Raw genomic sequence first — 11,900 nt, 5'->3', positions numbered from 1 at the left:
TTTTTTACCCTATCTTCTCTTGGCAATCTAATGTTTGCTTCAATTAAATCTATAAATACCTTTTTATATGTATTAATTTTGGGCTTTTTTTTTTTTTATTTCTTAGAAAAGCAGGATTATAAGTACTATTTTATTTGGAGAATCTTTTTATTATTATATAAATAATATATTATATATAATATATCATATTATATCATATTATAATATAATATGTTATTATTATATTATATTATATTATATTATATTATATTATATTATATTATATTATATTATATTATATTATATTATATTATATTATATTATATTATATGTAATAATATTGTAATAATATAATGTAATTAACCACAATTAAACATATACATAAACATCAATAAAGTACCATTTCCACTTCTCTGGATGTCGTAAAAAATCCCATGTGTAAATACTATGTAATTGAGAAGAGAGTTGAGAGCAGCTCAACAGACAGCTCAATGGAGCTCTATACAGAAGATCCTCTGATAAACTGGATGAGTTTCCTGATGAAGTTAATGTTACTCCCAAATCCTTCCTGCTGCACTATTTACCATAACTGGATGGAATGGTAAATAATGCTGTCTGAAATCACTGTGCTAAGGACTGGATGGGAGATGTTTGAGACTCAGTTGGTGAGAAAGTAACTATTTTTCTTCTTATTATATTCCTTCCTTGCAGAGAAGAATGATGCATGTGCAGTGCATTTAATCTGACTTTTGAGCCCCTGTATCCATGGATATGCATTTATTTTTTATGACAGAATCTGCATCAGCAAAAAGTACTTTCTGTCCCATCCATTCTCTAACCATCTCCTAAGAGTTTCAGCATTGCACAATTTTTCTTGCCAGCACCAAATTAAAAAATAACATTTGCAGTTGGGTGAAGGATAGGAAATGACTGGGTCCAGGTGACTAAGTTTTTATAAGCAAGTTTTCCCTAAGTGTGGTTTTCCTGAAGCTGGAGTTTATATAGCTGTCTGCAATTAGTGGTGATACAGCAGAATCGTGGGGATACTTGGACGGAATATTCATACAAGTGGGGATTAAAAGTAGACTGGCAATATATAGCTATTTAAGGATTTGCCTCTGTGTATGAATGAAGCAACGTTCAGTTTTCAGACATTATTTTTAACATTTAAATTACTAAATCCAGAGATTCTTCCCTCAAGTACTTGGTATTTCTTCATGTACATAGTCCTCTTTCTACTCCAAGGAACGTACTCTGTGGATAGCAGGTGGCCATATTCACACTTCTCTAGGAAAACTCAAGTAAACTGTGCTTTGGGAATGTATCTGTATTTACCCAAGTAATTCTTACTTTGGTAGAACTGATCAATAGCAAGAAAACAGGGAATAGTATTGGAACCATTATAAATGTTATATTTAAATTGCAAAGTTTCTGTATACACAGAAATTATGCTAATTATGCTGTTTTCCTATCTGCCAATCCTTTGAGCTTAGTCTGCTTGGAAACACATTTTTTCCTATCTGTGCTTATACAGTCAGTTTGATGTAAACTAGGACAACCTTGTTAGTAGTAAGTGCTTGCTGCCAAGGTCAGAACCACTCTCGAGGGCCTTGTAGAAGCAGTAACACTGGATAATAGGTATAAATAACAGGCCATTCCAGGTGCTGCAGGAAACATGCCTCCTGTTCCAGTGCTCCTCTTGCATGGATGTAACAGCAGTCCCCTGGAGCAAGTGCAGCAGGCCACAACAAATTATCTTTCTATGCAGAGCTGGCTGCAGAATGTCTCCAGATATATTCACCTGAACATCCTGTTTTTATTTCAGTCTTACTGTTCTTTATACAGATCAACCTGGGTCATTCTACATATTGCATATTCCCTTTCTCTCATTCTGAAAACAGGCTTTGATATAATGGGATAGCAAGGGATACTTTATGAATCTTTGTTCTGAAGATCTTTGAAGGACATCCTCCTTACATCTTTTTTTTCTTAAAAGAAATATTTGATAAATTTCACATCGATATTCAGTTCTCCTGACATATAGTCCTATCATTCCAGACAAGAAAAACAACCTACTTTAAGATATGTTATAAAAATCAGACATTTTTTGATGAAAAAAAAATCTGAGTTAACTTCAGTACAGCTTCTTTCCTCTACCAGTTTCAAATTGTAACATAATACAGGACAGAGATGGACAGCTATTTTCTGCTTTTCTAGATATCATGTTTGAGTCCCCTTTCAGTCCTATTTCCAATACTGAATCAGCTAGTTTTGATAACCACCCTTGCCCATTTTTTTCTATTCTTCACCCTTAATTGTTTGACTTTGATGTACTTGATGGCAATACATAGAGAGTCAGCAAGGATGCCAAAATTCAAAAACGCACATGGGATATTCCTTGTCATAGGTTCATAGCTTCATAAAGCAGCTGAGATCCTTCTAAGTCAAAAGTTCTTCACCTTTTCCTCAGCCTGGCAATACTGACAATCCACTATCCCTTAAACCATATAAACTGTGTATTCAAATGCAATGTTTTGATTTGGTCTCTGAAAATAAATAAATAAATTCCTCCTATATTATACTGATTCTTATAGGGAAAATTGCTTTGTTGCTGTTGAATTGCTAATTGGTACTGTGATCCTTTTCTGAATGAATATATGAAAGGTCCAACCCCCATAAAATGACCAGTCTGGTTCTATTCAACTGCCTGCCACTGTATCAATCCAACTGTAGTCTATTCATTTTTATTGCTGGTGCTGCTGCAGGACTGGGATGACTAAACATTTGCTTTTCCTTTAGCCAGCTTCCAGCTTGCATAGATGTACTTAGAAATAGAATTAAATCCTCTCCAATGAAACACAGAGGAAGCCTTTTCTATACTGAAATAATAATAAAGATCAACAATGCAGAATGAGCATTGAACTCCTTCTGAAGGATTACTGACTGAATATTTCATATGAGAAATATATCACATGCTGAGAAGTCAGGCCAAACACTTTCCATGGAAACCAACCCCAAAATATTGTGGGGCTCTTGCTTTTTAATAATCATCTCCTTTTTCACCTATCTCTCATAGAAAACACTGCATCATACTGTCAGCCACTTCTCAGACTTTGTTTTGCAAGAATCTTCTACAAGCTATAGTGGCTTTACTAGAAACCAGTTGTAAGAAAGGAGTAGTAGTGTCAACAATGATAAAGTTGGGTTAATGGTCTTACTTGAAAGGTTAGGAGGAGACTAATCTTATTGCTAACTAAGATAGTATTATTATGTCAAAAAAAAAAAAAAAAGCAGAATTTATTTGGAAGTTAATGAGGCCAGTACAAATTGTGCAGCATTAAGAAATTTTTATATAGCTATGAATCATTAAATTCTGTGTATCGCTGCTGTAAGCCACTCTGCTTTTCAGAAGGTTATTGGAACACCAAATTGTTAAAACATCAAATTAAATATATTTTTGTCATGAAGACATCACGTGTCACCTCCAAAAAAATACAAAATGACCTACCAACACTGCTGTTAAATACTTTCTGTAACAAGAATTTTTGACATTCTCAGTTACTTGTTTCAGAACCTATAGCAATTTTCTTTCCTCTTGACAGGCAAGGAAAAAAATTACAGGCTAGAGAAAAAAAAATATAAACTGAATAATATTCATCACAGAGAAATTTGACAAATGTTACTTTCATTAATCTGAGAAACATTTATGAGGCATGCAGATTGTCTGTGAATATACTCAAAATTCAAAAAACATTTTCTGAATGCTCTGGATGTGTTATACAGGGATGATGACAGATTGTTTATATTGGCTGTTCAGTTCAAGTGATCTAATAGTATTTCTGTTCCCCTACTGCCTGACAAATTTATTAGCAGGGGAATAGTGAGTGATAAATATCAAATATTTGAAAAACATCAAATAATATAAAATTAAATTTTAGGATTCACAAAATAGTTATTGCAAGCATAATGAGTGGTGTCCCCCAGGGGTCAGTACTGGCCCCGGTGCTGTTCAATTTGTTCATCAATGACCTGGACGAGGGCACGGAATGCACCCTGAGCAAGTTTGCAGATGACACCAAGCTGGGTGGAGTGGCTGACACTCCGGAGGGCTGTGCTGCCATCCAGAGGGACCTGGACAGGCTGGAGATTTGGGCAGAGAGGAACCTCATGAGGTTCAATAAGGACAAGTGCAGGGTCCTGCACCTGGGGAGGAATAACCCCAGGCACCAGTACAGATTAGGGCTCGACCTGCTAGAAAGCACCTCCACAGAGAGGGACCTGGGAGTCTTGGTTGACACTAAATTAACCATGAGTCAGCAGTGTGCCCTCATGGCCAAGAAGGCCAATGGGATCCTGGCTGCATCAGGAGGAGTGTTGCCAGCAGGTCAAGGGAGGTGATTCTGCCCCTCTACTCAGCTCTCGTGAGGCGCACCTGGAGTACTGTGTGCAGTTCTGGGCTCCCCACTATAAGAGGGACATGAAGCTTCTCAAGAGGGTCCAGAGAAGAGCAACCAGGATGATTAAGGGAATGGAACATCTCTCGTATGAAGAGAGGCTGAGTAAGCTGGGCCTGTTTTCTCTGGAGAAGAGAAGGCTCAGAGGGGATATGATTAATATGTATAAGTTCAGGAAGGGAGGATGCAGGGAGGAAGGGGACAATCTGTTTTCACTAGTGGCCAGTGACAGGATGAGGGGTAATGGCCACAAGCTGGAGCACAGGAAGTTCTGCTTCCAGGTGAGGAGGAACTTCTTTACTGTGAGGGTGACAGAGCAGTGGAACAGGCTGCCCAGGGGCATTGTGGAGTCTCCTTCTCTGGAGGTCTTCAAAACCCTCCTGGATGCCGCCCTGTGCCACATGCTGTAGGTGTGCCTGCTTGAGCAGGAAGGTTGGACTAGATGATCTCTAGAGGTCCCTTCCAACCTTAAATATTCTGTGATTCTGTGATTCTGTGTAATGATCCATGTCTATTCATTCACCTGGTACTCCAAATACAACATGTAGTCCTTTGTATGTAGAAGAATGGATTTCAAAAAGTATCATTCTACCACTTAATCATCTTTTAATTTAAGTAGATTCTATGCTTCACCAACATATAGAGGGTAAAGTCCTAAACAGAAAATTTAGATGTGTATTAGCATTGTGAAGGTGATTATGTATATCCAAATCTATTTTTTTTTTTGCATCAAGCATATTAGCTTCTTGAATGACTCTTCGAGGAGACACACTTTGAAGAAATATTTTTTGACAGTGTTCTTGTATAGAACAAGTATGTGCAAATATTAATTTAGGTCAGAATTCTATTTTCAGAATTGCCTTAAAAGACTACACTGAGCAAGAGTTACAGCAATCCTGGAACAAAATGGGTGCACCAGTACGGGGCATATTATTTATTTTCTGTTCTCCTCTTCTATAGTATATCATCAGTGTCTGAAATTAAAGGCAAGTATTATTACTGAAACTTTACAAGAATCCTGAAAAGCTCGTAGTGTTGCAAATGAATTAGAAAACCTTTGAAAAGACAGAATAATGGAAACAAATCACACACTAGTTTTCACACATTTAAGAGGGATATGAAAAGTGCAAAACATCAGAGGTTCTGCATAAAGGAGTGATTTAATCAACATCAGTTTAACCAACAATGTACACTGCCAGCTGGCATAAGTACAAGAAAATATTGTCTTTGTGGCATTTTTTTTTTCTTTGTTTCTTTTTCCTTTATTGTGCTATTTGCATTTGATGCATCTGAATGACAGTTAAAAATAGCAATAGACATGCAGGGACTTTGTCCTTAAAGCTCTCTGTAATAAAATCTGGGTTAAGTATATATCAGAATCTGTACTTATTTTCTAATTGACAAACCTGCTCCAGAGGCTCTATTTGAATGAGAAGATGAAGAATAGACTTTTTTTTTTTTTCCTTGAAGAATTCTTCTAACAGTAGAGATATACTGAATGATTGTAGGAAACTTTTAGACTAAATAAAATTGCATGAACTTACAAAGAAAAAGCCACAGTTGTGTTCCCCAAAGTTACCAGAAGTTACCAGAAGGACCAGATTCATCATGTGCCTGTGTTTTTATATGGCTATGTAGTGTGACATAAAACTAGTAAATCATAAGGCTTCTGCAGAAAATAAAAACACCTATTTTAAACAAACATTCAGCAAAAATATTGTTTCTTCCTTTAGGTTTGACTTTATATCTTTAGGGCTTTAAAAATATATATTTTATTTATTTATTTATTTACTTATTTTCTTAACTTGTGGACTTGATGGGGCTGAAAATATTCACAGAAACATCACAAACAAGACATGTAAATACTTTGCAAGGGTAATTATTTGATAAACAGAAAGAAAAAGTGGTGCTCTTCAAATGACCATACGTCTAGCAAAGATTAGACGGAAAACAATATTTTCAGAGGCTCTGAATCTGAAAATAATTAAAAAAAAAAAAAAAAAAAAAAAAAGGGGGGTAGGCCAGGGAGAAAAAAAAAATCTTTGCTTTACAACTGCGCTAATGAATGATACAAAAGCAAGGACATGGCATTAATAGAAGGAAGTCCAGCTATCATAAAAAACAGCAAAAGTTCTGAACTTTCTCAGATTGGTTTGAAGCTTTAGTTTGTTTACAATGAGTTTTAATACTCCTATAAGCAGACTTTCCCGTGCTAGCTCCCCTTGGAATGCAGCACTTCATGCCTGCAATTGAGGTAATAAATGCTCCATTTGAAGGGGATTATCTCCTCCCTCTCCTCTTCTGCTTTTCCTGAACAAAGCAGGGGGTGGTGAGGAGGGGGAGATAATCCCTTTAGAGCACGGCACTTCACACCTGCCAGGTAAGTAATAAATGCTGCATTCCAGGGGGATTAGCACAGTAGTTCTTGTTTGGAGTGGAATAAAATATTTTAACACATTGGACTGAGCCCTTGAGACTCAAGTCCAGCTAGGGTTCTGCTTTTTAATTATTTATTATATAGCTACTGCTGCATTTGTATTTTTGCTGAGTGAGTTGGTACAACACCGGAATGGAAACAGCCCAAGTTGGGCATCAAGGTTTGTGCATATCTTTTGAGCAGTATTAAGTGTATTGATAGGAAAGTGTGATAACAAAATAACATTTTATGATATAAAGATATAAATTCAACAAGGGGAGAGTGAGAAGCAGAGGAGTCTTCATGAAACCTACATCCTAGATATGAGGATGAATGGTCCCTGAATGGAAGATATTTTAAAGGAAGTTCCTGCTAGTCAGGATAGTAGTATCTTCACAACACAGCTCAGCAGTCTGTGACATGACATATTCACCTAGTCAAAGGACGTGATGGAAAGGTTTTCACTTCAGTACATAGCTCAAATGATTGATTTTTTCATTTGTTTTGTTTCGTATTGAAGCTAAGCATTTCCCAATGGTAGAATCATCAGGCACATGCACTTAGAAATTCAGGAGCATGTGTGCAGAATCTAAGATATGCTAAGTGTGTAATACTGAAGACACTGTTGCAGTGATTATTGGTAACTCAAAAATAAAAATGTATCAAAGGAAAATACATACATTTCTATAACTGGATAACAAAAATAACTTGAAATCAATGCAAAAAGCAAAAGAATTTAGGATAACAATAGCTTTCATTTCTTTTCAGAGCTTTTAATTAGTTTATTTTCTATAGTGCCTCATGGGCTTTTTTCATATCTCTATTTCTCCTGTTATTCTGAAAGATTCTCTAATAAGGATCCCACTATGAGTAAATGACAGAAGTCACAAAGCTTTGATAATTCTCTGTCTGCCAGCAAGGATATGTTAAATTATATTACATCTTACAATCTCACATAGGAGGAAAAAAAAAGAAAAGAAAAAAAAAAGAGATTTGTGACATTTATTTTGATGAGTTTTAGAAATAACATAGATTTTGGAAACAGAACATATATATACGAATGGAAATACTTAGATGTGTCGCATGCAGACTTGCATACATATATAAATGTGCACAAACATATAAACATGAACACATATGAGTCATTCTGCATGTATTGTTAGCACAAGCTTTTATTATTATTACTACGGCTACTAGTTTGATGATGATGATGATGATGATATAACTTCAACGAATATAATGCACTTCTAGAGAGATGTTAATTTGCACATTTCACACCTGAAAACTCAGTCCTTCTCTGCTCACCTAGTAGTCAGTGTAACCAGTTATATATCTAAGAGTTTTTCTGTGAAAACACTGCTGTGTCAAAAGATTTCTGGAGCTAGGTGCAAGGATCTTTTTTAATTTGCTTAAGAATACACGAAGAGAACTTAAAACACTTTTTTGAAATTACTTGTTAGGATTAAATTAAAATTTAATTTCGGTAAAAAAAAAAAAAAAAAAAACAAGTAGGAAAGGGATAGTGGGATCTGGAACATAATATCTGAGAGGCGAGAGGCATAGCTGCCAAGAAAAGAAAACACAATTCAAAGGCAGGAATATTGTGAATCAAAAGTAAGTCAACTTAGCTGCTAGAATCTATCTAGAATCTTCGGGTATATAAAAGCAGAATCAGAAAAAAAATTCAAGGAAAGAAGAACTAGTAGAATTTAAAAATCCTATGATAAGAGTATATATAAAAAAAAAGATGCTTGAGATGGGCAGAAGCATACAATTGAAAGAGAGAATTTGAGAAGGATAAATAAGAAGGGGACATGGGACTGAGATCAGCAGTGCAACAAGAGAAGGCTGCATGAGCCAAGGTCCACAGACTCTGTGATGGGAAGCAGGAGAAAAGTGTACTGTACTATTAGCTCAGAACTAACACTATTCAAATCTGTGTGGTTTATGTATGAATCATACATTTCTGTTTGTGAAATGTTGCAGTTTGAAAGCCGTAGTGGTGGGGGCGGGGAGGGGAGAAGGAGATATCAAATTAGTATCAGACTCACAAACAGTCTATGGACTGTAGGTCCGATTGCCTTCCCAGGAGTGAATTGAGTTGCCAAATAGTGTGATCAGCTATAAGCTCAATTCTGGCAGTACTGGATTCATGAACAGTCTGTCAGCTGTAGATCCAATCGCCTCCCCCCCAAACAGGTAGTCAAGTTCACAAATTGTATGATTGATTCAAATGAAACGTTTAGAATGCAGGTTTCGGATATCAATACAGAAAATTCTCTACTACAGTGTGGGTTTTTTTAGCTCGTTCTCATGTACAAATGTGCAATCATCACTCACCGTGGAAGATGGGAAAGGGCTCTCAGTCTCAAGTCTCCTCAGGCGGCGTCTCAACCCGAGGTAAGGGAAGGGGAATTAGCCCATCGACTGACCCAAGAGTAATGATGGATTCTTCCCTCCTCCTCTTCATCCTTAGTTCACCTCTCCTCTTCATCCTTAGTTCACCTTTTATACTTTTCCTTACATTCAGGTGGAGCTTGAGTGACTAGAGTCATACTTAATATTGTTATTGATTGGTGAAAATGTTTCTCGCTTTCATTTGAAGGTACCGTCAATCGAAAATCTAGCGCGCGTGCTCAGTGAGGAGTGGTCGTACCTCGGAGGCGGGTAACTTTTGGGATGGAGGTGTGTGTTGGCATTATAAGGAGCGTATAATGAGCAAAGTTCAAGCAAAGTTCATCCAAAAGGAGTGATTTGCCACTTTTCTGGCTCAACACCGGACTTGTTATCATATATCTCCCATTGGACAGCTGCTGTGTGGCTTATCAGTGGCCCAGCATAGGGAGTGCAACAAAGTTTGGCCGCGGGGTCTTCACTCCGTTCCGAGGAGGGCAGATTGTATTGTCCACGCAGCCGTGGAGGAGCTGAGTCCATGTGTACCAGCCATCTTGGAAGTAGCAACTGTGTCTCACCCCAAGCAAGGTTCTATAAAGCCAGAACTTCTGTTAGGCACTAGTTTTCCTCTCAGTTCCTGTTTTCAAACAATCCTTCCACGTTATCCACCCCGTGAGAATCAGCTATTTTGAGAATATTTCATGAACAGTTCTGATTCCAAGATTTTATTGCTATGTGGAGAGATTAAACTTTTATTTTCTCATTTTTTTGGGAGGCATGAAAAAATCAAAATTTTACAGTGATACAGTTGATTTATAAATAATCAGGAAATTTGCATTTTTGTGTTTTTATTCTTCATCACAGAGATATATCCATGTCATTGGAACAATGAGACTGTCCCTAATTAGACAGCTTCTAGAGGACAAAACTTAAATTAAATAGGCCTGAGATACTGGATTTGCTTTTAGTAAGGAAAAAAAAATGCAGTCTCTAGTTTAAAAAAAAAATAAAAAATAAAGGTCATAACTTATCTCCTCTGTTAGTTTCTTTTCTAAGTAATGTTTGTGAATCAATCAAGTATCACTCTATGTTTAAAGTGCAAATAATGATTTAAAAGCCTCCATTACAGCTGTATAGAATCTGTCGAGTGCCATACACTGCTTGTGGTGGAACGGTAAGCGATTCATTCGCAGAAAGCCTACATTAGTGCTCTGATTAAAAGTTTCTCTTTTGTCTCCATTTTCAGGACCTCTTTCTACAAAAAAAAAAAAGGTTTTCTAAGAAATAGCCCTCTTCTGCAATCCCCTTTAGAACTGTAAGAGCTGTATAATGTCATCCGTCAGCCAGCTGTTTGAGGAAAGTAAAATCCATACTGTTCATCATTAGTAGATGATGTAGAGACTCTTCCCCTTTCACTTTTGAAACCTTACTTCCTTTGAAAGCAAGTGTTTATTGTCGTCTATTTTGGGGGTAGTGGAATGTGCTTTGCTGGATTACTGCAAATCACAGGTTTCAAAGTCGAGTGTGAAAACAATGTACAGGCTTCTGATGACAGAGAATGTCTGTATCTTCTCTGAATTCAGCCTTGCAGCTCTCACCCTGTCTAGACTGATGGTGCAACAAGTTCAGTCTGAGTACCAAAAGTTTTATGAGCATGGATCAATGGATGTAAATGGGTATAAATTCAGTTTTTTTTGACAGTAAAATTGACAGTTATATAGTCAGTGAAGTGTGGGGATCCCCTGGAAGGATCTTGCCAAGGGTATCAAGAGGATGTTTTGAAGCAGACTGTGTCTTAAATGAAGTAGATATACTCGAGACAATCTGGAGATAGCAAGAGGTTAGCCATTGCACAATCACGTCCTTATTCCAGAGTCATTAACAGTTCACTGTCCAGAAATAATAAGTACATGAGAAGACACCCACATAAACAAATATAAATGCAGACACAACAGTAACAACTTAAACACAATAGCTGTTAGATATGACAGTATCACTGGTATGTTAGCAAAATTACACAGTATAGACATGGTACAGACACAGTACAGACACCCAGCGCAGCAAAATGGTATTATGGGATTCTTTAGGAACTTCCTTATTGTGCAGTCTATGCCAACTAATTTTATAGACTCTCATTAAGAATATTCCATTAGTTATTAAACAGCATGTCAAGTGTCTACTATAGAATTTTTTGGTATTAAAAGCAATCAGTGGAGAAAGTTCTGGATTTTCAAGTGAACTTATGAAACTACAGCAATTTATCTTCAAGAGTTTGTCCCAGGATAAATCCCTATCTCAGTGACATCATACTTTCATCCAACGATCTAGCCTAAAGAGTTACCATCATCTCGACGATGACTAGCTGAGAAGTGGGATAACAATCCTGGCTTGGAAATCTTCCATGTGGTAATGTAAATGGGCAAAGTCATTGACAACAGCATCTGTTCCTGTCAGATAGTGGTTAAACATGCATTTGGTTTTCTTTTTGAATAAGGCCTACTCTAAAATTCAGACTGTTTAATGGCATTCGGAAAACCATATGACCTTTAGTCAAGACTGGATTCAACAGTGAAGTGTTCCCTGAGCTTTTTTTCTCCTTCTGACACAGAACAGTGAAGTAAGTATAGATACTGGAGATGGAAGAAAGGTCCAAAAAG

This window comes from Nothoprocta perdicaria, unplaced genomic scaffold, assembly GCF_003342845.1.
Source record: "Nothoprocta perdicaria isolate Ctin4 unplaced genomic scaffold, notPer1 scaffold_22, whole genome shotgun sequence".
In the NCBI taxonomy this organism is placed as follows: Eukaryota; Metazoa; Chordata; class Aves; order Tinamiformes; family Tinamidae; genus Nothoprocta; species Nothoprocta perdicaria.
Note: the sequence above shows the minus strand (reverse complement) of the source record.